This window comes from Triticum urartu, chromosome 4A (genome assembly GCF_056163025.1).
Source record: "Triticum urartu cultivar PI428250 chromosome 4A, HENAU_Tu73, whole genome shotgun sequence".
Lineage (NCBI taxonomy): Eukaryota > Viridiplantae > Streptophyta > Magnoliopsida > Poales > Poaceae > Triticum > Triticum urartu.
This window is the reverse complement of record NC_141876.1, coordinates 65,824,632-65,837,551: the sequence shown is the minus strand read 5'-3', so window position 1 is coordinate 65,837,551 and position 12,920 is coordinate 65,824,632. Positions and strand designations below refer to the sequence as shown.

Sequence of the window (12,920 nt, the reverse complement as noted above, 5' to 3'; positions counted from 1 at the left end):
GTTCAATCAGTTGGCCATCGCGCGCGATTGCTGTGATCGTGAACCTTTCATCCTGGCGCAACTTCTTCTTCGGGCCTCGTCTCGTTACCGAAGTTTTGCTCAATCTAGAGGGCTAGAAAAGAAGAAAGACGAGAGTTAATATGTGTACATACCAAAACAATGAATGCATCAATTATCTAGTCAGCACAGGCTTAATTAATATATATATATACCTGGCCGGACTCGGTTCGGTCACCGGAGTCGTCATCACGGTCTCCTTCTTCCACCGGCATTCAGTCACCAGAGCCATCATAATCATGTCCTTCCTCCTCCATTGTTTGATAACCTTAGCTTGCTTCACCCTCTCCTTCCATACCATCGGTGTCATTGAGATACGACATGACATCACTTCCGTCTGCGATTATGTCCCCCAACACCTGTTCTGCTTCCTCGTCTCGGCCGTGCTCCATAGTTTCTGCAAATATTACAACATGGCAATTATTATACAAACATGATAGATGGATATATTAGTGGAAAACATAGACCTAGCTAGCTAATCACAAAACCCAATGCCTTTTATTGAGTCCCCTCCTAGCGTGCCTTTTCCAGTAAGTCTCCCCTCATACCACGGTTTAGGGAGACCAATCTTCTTAAGGCCAGGAATGAAGTCAACACAAAACCCAATGACATCCTCTGTTTGATGGCCCATGGAGATGCTTTCTTCTGGCCTAGTGCGGTTACGGACATATTTCTTTAGGACTCCCATGAACCTCTCAAAGGGGAACATATTGCGTAGAAATACGGGGCCCGGAATGACAATCTCCTCGACTAGATGAACTAGGACGTGTGTCATGATATTGAAGAAGGATGGTGGGAACACCAGCTCGAAACTGACAAGACATTGCGCCACATTACTCCTTAGCCTTGGTATTATTTCTGGATCGATCACCTTTTGAGAGATTGCATTGAGGAATGCACATAGGTTCACAATGGCTAATCGGACATTTTCCGATAGAAGCCCCCTCAATGCAACTGGAAGCAGTTGCGTCATAATCACGTGGCAGTCATGAGACTTTAGGTTCTGAAACTTTTTCTCGACCATATTTATTATTTCCTTTATATTCGACAAGAAGCCAGACGGGACCTTCATACTGAGCAGGCATTCAAAGAAGATTTCTTTCTCTTCTTTGGTAAGAGCGTAGCTGGCAGGACCTTCATACTGCTTTGGAGGCATGCGGTCTTTTCGTGCAAACATTGCAGGTCCTCCCGTGCCTCCGGTGTATCTTTTGTCTTCCCATACACGCCCAAGAAGCCGAGCAGGTTCACACAAAGGTTCTTCGTCACGTGCATCATGTCGATTGAAGAGCGGACCTCTAGCTCTTTCCAGTAGGGTAGGTCCCAAAATATAGATTTCTTCTTCCACATGGGTGTGTGTCCCTCAGCGTCATTCGGAATAGATAGTCCGCTAGCACCCTTTCCAAAGATTACACGTAAATCATTGACCATAGCAAGTACGTGATCACCGATACACATGGTGAGCTTCTTCCGGTGATCTGCCTCGCCTTTGAAATGCTTGCCTTTCTTTCGACATTGATGGTTGGTCGGAAGAAATCGACGATGGCCCAGGTACACATTCTTCCTGCATTTGTCTAGGTATATACTTTCAGTGTCAGCTAAACAGTGCGTGCATGCGTGGTATCCCTTGTTTGTCTGTCCTGAAAGGTTACTGAGAGCGGGCCAATCGTTGATGGTTACAAACAACAACGTGTGCAGGTTAAATTCCTCCTGTTTGTGCTCATCCCACACACGTACACTGTTTCCATTCCACAACTGTAAAAGTTCTTCAACTAATGGCCTTAGGTACACATCAATGTCGTTGCCGGGTTGCTTAGGGCCTTGGATGAGAACTGGCATCATAATGAACTTCCGCTTCATGCACATCCAAGGAGGAAGGTTATACATACATAGAGTCACGGGTCGGGTGTTGTGATTGCTGCTCTGCTCCCCGAAAGGATTAATGCCATCCACGCTTAAACCAAACCATACGTTCCTTGGGTCACTTGCAAACTCTGCCCAGTACTTTCTCTTGATTTTTCTCCATTGCGACCCGTCAGCGGGTGCTCTCAACTTCCTGTATTTCTTACGGTCCTCTCTGTGCCATCGCATCAACTTGGCATGCTCTTCATTTCTGAACAAATGTTTCAACCGTGGTATTATAGGAGCATACCACATCACCTTCGCAGGAACCCTCTTCCTGGGGGGCTCGCCGTCAACATCACCAGGGTCATCTCGTCTGATCTTATACCGCAATGCACCGCATACCGGGCATGCGTTCAAATCCTCATACGCACCGTAGTAGAGGATGCAATCATTAGGGCATGCATGTATCTTCAGCACCTCCAATCCTAGAGGGCATACGACCTTCTTTGCTGTGTACATACTGTCGGGCAATTCGTTATCCTTTGGAAGCTTCTTCTTCTTCAATATTTTTAGTAGCTTCTCAAATCCTTTGTTAGGCACAGCATTCTCTGCCTTCCACTGCAGCAATTCCAGTACGGTACCGAGCTTTGTGTTGCCATCTTCGCAATTGGGGTACAACCCTTTTTTGTGATTCTCTAACATGCGATCGAACTTCAGCTTCTCCTTTTGACTTTCGCACTGTGTCCTTGCATCAACAATGACCCGGCGGAGATCATCATCATCGGGCACATCGTCTGGTTCCTCTTGATCTTCAGCAGCTTCCCACATTGCAGCATCACCGTATTCAGGGGGCACATAGTTGTCATCGTCCTCTTCTTCTTCGATGTCTTCCATCATAACCCCTAATTCTCCATGCTTGGTCCAAACATTATAGTGTGGCATGAAACCCTTATAAAGCAGGTGGCTGTGAAGGATTTTCCAGTCAGAGTAAGACTTCGTATTCCCACATATAGGGCATGGACAACACAAAAAAGCATTCTGCTTGTTTGCCTCAGCCACTTCGAGAAAATTATGCAGGCCCTTAATGTACTTGGAGGTGTGTCTGTCACCGTACATCCATTTCTAGTTCATCTGCGTCTATTATATATAATTATGTGTGTCAAAAACCATTACGGATTCACATGGATAGATAAGTGACCAAATTAATAGAAGTTCATCATCACATTAAAACCAAAGTACATACATAGTTCCCATTGAGCAACATATAGCTCTCCAGAGCATCTAGTTAATCCATACATTGAAACTATGTAAAACCTTTCAATGCAACAACAAATGCGATCATAATCACAACCAAGGTAACAATTGATCCAACGGCATAATGATACCAAGCCTCGGTATGAATGGCATATTTTCTAATCTTTCTAATCTTCAACCGCATTGCGTCCATCTTGATCTTGTGATCATCGACGACATCCGCAACATGCAACTCCAATATCATCTTCTCCTCCTCAATTTTTTTATTTTTTCCTTCAAGTAATTGTTTTCTTCTTCAACTAAATTTAACCTCTCGACAATAGGGTCGGTTGGAATTTCCGGTTCAACTACCTCCTAGATAAAAAAATCTATGTCACGTTTGTCGGCATAATTGTCATAAATAATAAATGAACCAAATAGTTATAAAAGATAATATATATACCACATCCGAATCATAGCCAGGACAAGGGCTGATGGTGGCGGATACCAAAACCATCGCACTATATAATAACAAGCAATAATAAAAGTAAGAAAATTAAACAAGTATCTATCTAAAGTAAGAATTTTTTCCTTTCAGAAAGAAGATAAGAACAAGAGGCTCACCACAATGGTGCCGGCGACGAGATTAGCACGGGCGATCGATGGCGGTGAAGACGGAGACTGGATGTGACAGACCGCTAAACCTAGACAAATCTCGGGGAAAATGGATCTTGGAGGTCGAGCTTCAAGAGGAGAAAGCTTAACTAGTGTGGCTCGGGCATTTCATCGCACCTCATGTGCATAGGAGGTGAGCTAGAGCACCACAAAGCTCTCCCCTCACCGGCCAGAAAAAATAGAGCACTGTGGAGTGCTCTGCCGCGGCGATGGCGTATATATAGCCACCTCATTGGTCCCAATTCATGGCTAGAACCGGGACTAAAGCCCCCCTTCTGTCCCGATTCTAGGCACGAACAAGGACCAATGGCCTTGGGCCAGGAGCGAGGACCATTGGTCCCGGTTCGTGCCTAGAACCGGGACAAATGGGTCCACACAAACCGGGACAAATGCCTCTCGAGGCCCGGCCGGGCCCCTGGGCGCACGAACCGGGACGTATGCCCCTCATGGGTCCCGGTTCATGACTGAACCGGGACTAATGGGCTGGCCAGGCCCCAACCAAAGCCCTGTTTTCTACTAGTGTATGGGGGCTGAGATCATCCTTAGTTTAAATTTAAATTTAAATATACATGATGCTTATTAGATGATTATGATCCACAATTAATTCCTAATTAATATTGCTAATCCGAGGATGTTATAATTTGTCAATGAATCCACAAAGTTGAGCCAGAGTGTACTATGCATTGATTAAACTTTGTGTGTACTATGATTACTAGGCACTAAAGAAGAAGGGTGGGAAAGAACACCCATGTCCACGTACAAGGTTTAGGTTACACCATTGCCAAGTCATCACCCAAAAGCACCACACCTATAAGCATCTAAGTTCTAGACTTGGCATTGACGGTTGCATTTTATTGGATTTACTTCAGGCCTTGGCAATGTGTGTTCAATGGAAGGAGACATTCCCGTCGACTACGAATGTGTCTGAGACAACTTCGTCGATATCAAGATGTTGTACCAGCTTAATCTCTCAGAGGTGCTCATAGGGGTAGGGTGTGCGTGTCTGGGTTCATAGGGTTGAGTATGTTTTTGTAAGTGCATCTAGTGCCCCTAAAATTCCTCGGTGAAGAATTCATAAAAATCGCCTATTCACCCCCCTCTAGTCAACTTAACGCACTTTCAATTGGTATCAGAGCAGGGTACTCCCTTGTTCTATGTGATTTTGGTTTAACCGCCTAGAGTTTTAGTTATGTTGACCACAGGAATGAAGACTATGACATGCCCCATCTTTGACAGTCATGACTATCCCAAGTGGAAGGCCATGATGAAGAAGAGCCTCATGGCGATGAACAGCGAACTCTGGACCGTCACCGAAATTGGTCTTACTGACCTATGCAAGATGGCGGAGGCTGATGATATTCGCAAGTACACGCTACTCAACCTCACGGCGAAGGACATCATCTGCTCTAGCTTGTCGCAAAACCAGTTTAGGAACATTTTGCATCTCAGCCATGCGAAACTCATCTGGGACCGACTCTCTGAGGTCTATGAAAGTCATCGATCTCACCACGAACCCTGGTTTGAGGACTTCATGGAATCGCGCAAGGCTATGACTTTCAATCCAGAATCATCATCCTCTGCACAATGCCTTATGGAAAAAGGTGCCAAGGTAACTGAATGCTACTTATCTGAGTCCAGTGATGATGAATCTGATGATGAATGTGGACCTAGTTATGTCGAACTTGCTTCCCTTGCCACTAAACAACAAAGAGCTTTGGAAAAATTTCAAAACATGCTAAATGAGAGCGACGATATGTTGCGTGAAGAAATGGATCGTTCCAAAGCTTTGGCTGAAAGTCTTCAGGGACTCCAGTCCAAGTTTGACAATCTTCAAGGTCATCATAACACTCTCCTATCTGATCATGAGAAGCTTTCTTATGAATTTCTTTAAAGAAAGCAAGATCTTGAGTAGTTAAGAGTGAGTTATGAAGATCTTCAAAAGGAGTGTGATTCATTACTTGCTCAACAAATCAGCGCTACTCAGGATGAATTTGTTCCTCCATGTTTGAAGTGCATTGAACGTGAAACTGCTAACTCTTCACATGAATGCTCAAATACTTCCATTGCTGCAAATTCTTCAATTGCCTCTGCTATCACTAATTCCTCATCTGAGGACATTGCTAGTATCACTGATGATGCAGGGCTGAAGGAATTGAATATGACAAGCATGTACAAAAGCCTCAAAGGGCATCAGGCTCTTTGTGACGTGCTTAAAAAGCAGATCCTCAATAGGAACCCTAGGAAAGAGGGTATTGCCTTTGAGAGGAAACTTAATGCTGATGGGACCTACTCGAAACCTAAGCAGTATCCCAAAACCTCATGGGTTGCTGCAGAGGGACCTTCAGTGGATCCATCTACTTTATCTGGCTTTTCATGTGAATCTTCATATTATTCTGATGAATCAATTGACTCCAACTATAAACTATTCAAAAATCATAATGGTGAAGTATTTGCTAGATATGTTGGCACTAACTGCGGGAACGGTTCTCCTATGAAGAAAATCTGGGTTCCCAAAAGGTGCCTTGAAAATCTTCAAGTGAATATCATCATGACACCACCTGTGAAGAATAGGAACCCCAGATCAAATTCTTCATATGGATCCAAGTCCTCATACGGACCAAACTCCTCACGTGGATCAAATTCCTCAAAAGGATCAAAGTCCTCATATGAACATCATCATGCTAATCCGTCTGTTTCGCAGGGAAGATCTAAGGATTATGGATATGTGCATTATTCTTCAAATCATTATGTTTATAAGTCCTCGAAGAATTTCTCTGCTTACTCTTATGCTTACCCTAATTCCTCTTATGTAAAACGAAGTGGATTGGCATCTATGCCACCTTTCTCTTATGGAGCTCGCAGAATAATGAACTCTTTGCCACCCCTTCAGATGTGGGTGGTGAAGAAGAAGAACTAATCTCTTATGCAGGGTCAGGTCTCCAGATGAACTTAAATGTTTGAGGAATTTGCTGGAGACCTGAACATGCTTGAAAGGACGCAATCTAATCATGAAGAAATGAATTCTCATTTCTCACGTCCTCATACTGTTCTATCTATTCTATTGCTTGATGAAATTGATCTGATGAAATTGATATCATATTCTTCACTGATGAAGTATATGAGTTCGTAAGTTGCACTAATTCATCTGTAGGATGATCAACCCAAAGCCACTGAGTGGGTCCTCGATAGTGGATGTACAAATCGCATGACTGGTGACATGAGCTTATTGATGGACTCTGCTTTATCTCCATCACATCTGAAGCATATCACCTACGCTGACAAAGGCAAAAGCAAGGTATTGGGTCTAGGCAAGGTTGCAATCTCAAAGGATCGATACATGGACAAAGTCATGCTTGTCGAGTCCTTAGGGTTCAACCTCATGTCTGTCTCAATGCTTTGTGATCTTGATATGGTTTTTGTATTTGGCAAGTATCGTTGTGTTGTGATCATGGAAGCTGACAATTCCAAAGTCTTCGAAGGCTTTAGGAGAGGATATTTGTATATTGTTGATTTCTCTACAGGACCACAACCTGCTACATGTCTACTTGCAAAAGCTTCAGAAGGCTGGCTATGGCATCGATGACTTGGTCATCCTGGCATGAGGAATCTGCACACGCTCGCGAAGAAGAAGCATCTCATTGGCATTGAGAATGTCAAATTCTCAAGGATCACTTATGCGGAGCCTGTGAAGCTGGAAAGATGACCAAGGCCAAGCATCCAGCGAAGACTATAATGACTACTACTCGACCATTTGAATTGCTTCACATGGATCTCTTTGGCCCTACTCACTATGCCACATTTACTAATGCTGCATCTTTATATGGCTTTGTCATTGTTGATGATTATTCTCGATATACATGGGTGCATATCATCACTTACAAAACTGAAGTGCAGGAAGTCTTAAAACGATTTTCCTCGAGGGCCTCAACCAACTTTGGTGTGAAGATCAAGCACATCAGAAGTGATAATGGAACTGAGTTCAAGAACACTGGTCTTGATGACTATCTTGATGAACTTGGTATTACCCATGAGTTATCTGCTCCTTATACTCCTCAGCAAAATGGCGTCATGGAGCGCAAGAACAGGACTCTTGTGGAGATGGCTCGCACTATGCTTGATGAGTACACGACGCCTACTCGCTTCTAGCCTGAGGCAATTGATACTACTTGTCACATCATCAACAGGGTATATCTTCACAAATTCTTCAAGAATACTTCATATGAACTCCTCACTGACAAGAAACCCAATGTGAGTTATTTTAGAGTCTTCGGTGCTAAATGCTGGATTAGAGATCCTCATCACAGTTCTAAATTTGCACCAAAAGCACATGAAGGTTTTATACTCGGTTACGGTAAGGACTCGCACACCTACAGAGTCTTCAACACCTATCATCACAAGGTTGTTGAAACTGTAGATGTGCGGTTTGATGAGACTAATGGCTCGCAAAGAGAGCACCTACCTCCCGTGACAGATGAAATACCTCCTGAGGAATCTATTAAGTTCAAGGCTACTGAGGATGTCATTCCTACCGAAAAATCTACTGAAGAAGTCATTCTAGAATATGAAGAACGTCATGTTGATGCACCTGAGGAAAATGCTGCTGAGGAAAATGCTGATCAAATTCCTCAACGACAACCCGCTCATCCTCGCGTTGCAAATGAAGTGCAAATTGAGAAAATCATCAGCGACATCAACATTCCAGGTCCTCTCACACGCTCAAGAGCTTCACATTTATCTAACTTTTGTGGGCACTTTGCTTTCGTCTCTATTACAGAGCCCACTATGGTAGATGAAGCATTTCTGGAGCCTGAGTGGATTCAAGCTATGCAAGAGGAATTACATCAATTCGAGCTCAACAACGTCTGGGAACCGGTCAAATGTCCAGATCCTCGCAAGCACAATATCATCAGCACAAAGTGGATCTACCGCAACAAGCAAATGAAAATGGCCTTGTGGTGAGGAATAAGGCACGACTTGTAGCGCAAGGCTACACACAGGTTGAAGGAATTGACTTCGATGAAACTTTTGCACCTGTTGCTAGACTTGAAGCTATTCGCATATTACTTGCTTATGTTAACCATCATGATATCATCTTATATCAAATGGATGTGAAAAGTGCATTCCTCAATGGTAAGCTTGAGGAAGAAGTATATGTTGCTCAGCCCCCAGGTTTTGAAGATCCAAAGCATCCTGACAAAGTCTTCAGACTCAATAAGGCCCTCTATGGCCTCAAGCAGGCCCCACGGGCGTGGTATGATACTTTGAAGGAATTCCTCATGAAGAAAGGCTTCAAACCTGGTTCACTTGACCCAACTCTTTTCACTAAATCTTATGATGGTGAATTGTTTGTGTGCCAAATTTATGTTGATGATATCATTTTCGGCTATTCTCACCAACGTTATAGTGATGAATTTGCCTATATGATGAGTGAAGAATATCAAATGTCTATGATGGGAGAATTGAAATTCTTCTTAGGTTTTCAGATTCGTCAACAGCGCAATGGCATATTCATATCCCAGGAGAAATACCTCAAGGATGTACTGAGGAAATTCAGCATGCAAGATTGCAAAGGAGTCAAAATCCCTATGCCCACAAATGGCCATCTATGCACTGATGAAAATGGTATTGACTTCGATCAAAAGGTATACCACTCCATGATTGGTTCTTTATTGTACTTATGTGCATCTAGGCCAGATATTATGCTTAGTGTTTGCATGTGTGCCCGATTTCAAGCTACACCGAAGGAATCACACCATAAGGCTGTGAAGCATATTCTTTGATATCTAGCTCACACACCAACACTTGGATTATGGTACCCCAAGGGCTCGACTTTTGATCTCATTGGATTTTCAGACTCTGACTATGTTGGTGATCGTGTGGATGGCAAGTCAACATCTGGCACATGCCATTTCCTCGGACGATCCTTGGTCTGTTGGTCCTCAAAGAAACAGAACTGCGTATCACTGTCTACTGCCGAAGCTGAGTACATTGCTGCTGGTTCTTGCTATGCTCAACTGCTATGGATGAAGCAAACTCTCAAGGACTAAGGCATCAACGTGAAGAATGTGCCACTCTACTGTGACAATGAGAGTGCCATCAAGATTGCTCATAACCCAGTTCAGCACTCGAAGACAAAACACATTCAGATTCGTCATCATTTTCTTCGTGATCATGTGTTGAAGGGCGACATCTCTATTGAGCATGTGAAGACTGAAGAACAGCTAGCCGATATCTTCACTAAGCCCTTAGATGAGAAGAGATTTAGCAAGTTGCGGTGTGAGGTAAATATCTTAGAATGTTCAAATGTTCTTTGAAAAGGACACACATCCTAACACTTATGCAAAATTGATGACTTGGATATGCAACACATGAAGAAACTTTTTTCTTCAATCAATGAATATTAACCCTCTAAGTGTGAAGAAATTAACGAATAATTTGATTCTCAGAACCCTACGGCAATTGTACGCGGTGTCTAAAATCATCATTCTTATACGGTGGGTCACACCACCACCAAAAGTTGAAAATCCTCAATCTGAGTTTTTCCTCACTTTGAAATATGTGTGTGTGTGTGTGAGTTTATGTCCTCTATAGCATTCACTTATTGCTATTTCTTCAAGTTTCTTGTTCTGCTAAGTGAATGAGATCGCACCCTTCCCCCCTCTATGCTAAACTCAACCTAGTCTATTCACAAATTCTTCACGTGCGTTCTATTTGAAACTCGTTCAAAATCTTCACTGTGTCCTTGTCAGCTGAAGAAATTGCGAACGGAACTTCAAACTTATCTTATCTGAATTTTCGGCTTTTGCCGCTCAGACCGTTACACATTCCATGATAATACTTATCCTACTCACCCACGATCACACACGATCATCACCTCTCGGTACGTGGGTGACACATGTCACACGAATGAGAAAGGTCAGGGGCACATTTGTCCAATTTCCTCGGGCGAGCAGTTTTTCACTTCAGCTATAAATACCCCTCTCCCTTCCTCACTTCGTTTTTACTCCGCTCGACCTCACTCCCTCACTTGAACTCTCAAACCCTAGTGACGCCGCTAATTCCATCATCGCCGGTGAGGAAGAGCTTCACTACCTCGACCTCGTTACCGCCGTACTCACGCCGGCCGCGGATTTCTTCACTCCGCCGCCGCCGTAGCTGTCTTCCTCAGCCAAGTTAGGGCGTGGAAGGTCTGAACCGACGAGCTTCAAATCTACACTTCACAGTTCGTCGTATTCTTCGTCCAGGGTAATTAAAAGTTACTTTTACCGCCCTCCTTGATTCAAATGTTTTCTGCAAAATCTTCAAAAGGTGTTTATCCTTCAAATCTTCACACACTGGACACCTCCCATAACATCTGTTCTTGATCTGTTTATCTAAGCAAAAATTTTCTTCAAGATTCCTCAACTGTGTGGATTTTTCAATCTGTACAACTCTGGAACCTAAGTCAAAGAACGCTTAGTGAAATTCTTCAAGACTCAACTGGTCAAATTCCTCAAACTTGTTCTTATTGCAAAACCTTCTGAGAATGCATATGACCTCTCCAAATTCCTCGCAACTATACTCTATTCACAGGTATACATGTCCGCTGCTGAATCTCTAGGTTCTCATCAACTTAACTCATTTGTAGCGTTCCTTGAAGAAAAGTTGCACACCTCTTCAGAGAATTCCATTGCTCAAGTTCCTCAGTTGAAGAAAATGGCTGACGGTAAGAAGCCACAGAAGGGAGGAAAGAGGCCTGAGGTCAATACTGCTTTCGAGATTCCTGATGACATATACAAGGATTATTGCACTCCTGATGAGGCCAAATTTGGCAAGGAGGACAAAAATCAGCGCAAGGTGCGCATACAAAGGATAGAGAGGAGATGGGCACAGGAATGGAGGGAGTACAGATATGTTACTCCCAAGTATATGAAGAAATTCGCTCTTAATCCTCCATGCCCAAGACCTCCATTGGCACCTGGTCAAGAAGCTGATCCCACCAGCCTCAAGCGTGGTGAGGATTATCCTGATGAATGGGCCAAGTGCCAGGCCAAGCTAGCCAAAGTAGCTAAGGAAGCAGTGAGGAAATTTAACAAAGACTCTGCTGCTGCTGCTGCCACTGCTGAGGCCTCTACAAGCAAGCCAAAGAAGGCCATGGCAAAGAAGCCTGCTCATAAGCCAAGTGCTTCAACCCCAATGCCCTCACGGCCAAGTTCCTCAGCAATTCCCTCACGACCAGATTCTTGAAAGCCCTCACGGCCAATTCCTCAAGCTGCTCCAGCTCCTCCAAAGTCCTCAGCTCCTCCGTCAAAATCCTCAGCATCTGTGCATCTCGCCACGTGTGAAAGGACAACATGCATCTCTATTGCCTTAGGAGCTTCTGCTAGTTCTTCAGCTGCACCCAATTCATCAACTGACCCCTCTCTGCTGAAGACAAAGGCCACTGCTGGATGAGTCTCTCGACCAAGTCCTCACAAGAAGCAGTTCGCCTTTCAAGTACCGTCCAAAGATGACAAAGCTAATGATGAAGAACTCGCTGAAATCATCAGAGATAGGCAGCACAGGGCTGCTAGAGCCAAAGGCAGCAATGTGCCATTGATACTAGATCCGAAGTTGATCCTAGACTTCATTGACTTGTGACACAAGGACCCCAACACACCTCTGCCTAAGCTGAACCTCACTCCTGGTCAAAGTCATGTGCTGACTCACTTCATTGATGAGGAAAAATGGAAATTTGAACAGGGAAGGAGGGTGAAGAAAGCGCAGTACAAGAAAGAGCGCTTTCTGAAGCAAAACGTTCTGAAGCTTTCACCTGAAGAACTTGTTGCTCTTTAATCTGAGATCAAGAAACTGAGTGATGAATTTGATCGCTACTATGCTGACTGGCTTGGAGCCAAAGTCAGATTTGTAAAGATAACTGAAACGTTCACTTCAAATGTTGCAGCCCCAACGTAACAAGAAAATCCTCAGGCTGAGGCATTTGCTTAGCCTACTGAAGAGCATGCCAGCACCGTTGATGAAAATCAGGCTGCTGAAGATACTCATAGTACCAGGGCTGATGGCTGCATTCCAGCCGCTGAAGAAATTGCCAGGGAAACTACTAGTGTTGCGCCTGAAGAAAATGACGAAGTCAG

At 43.9% G+C, this 12,920-nt stretch overlaps 1 pseudogene; it reads left to right on the top strand.

Moving 5' to 3' along the window:
• Positions 1-5,011: 5,011 nt before the first annotated feature.
• Positions 5,012-6,724, top strand: LOC147974802 (uncharacterized; annotated as a pseudogene).
• Positions 6,725-12,920: the final 6,196 nt, after the last annotated feature.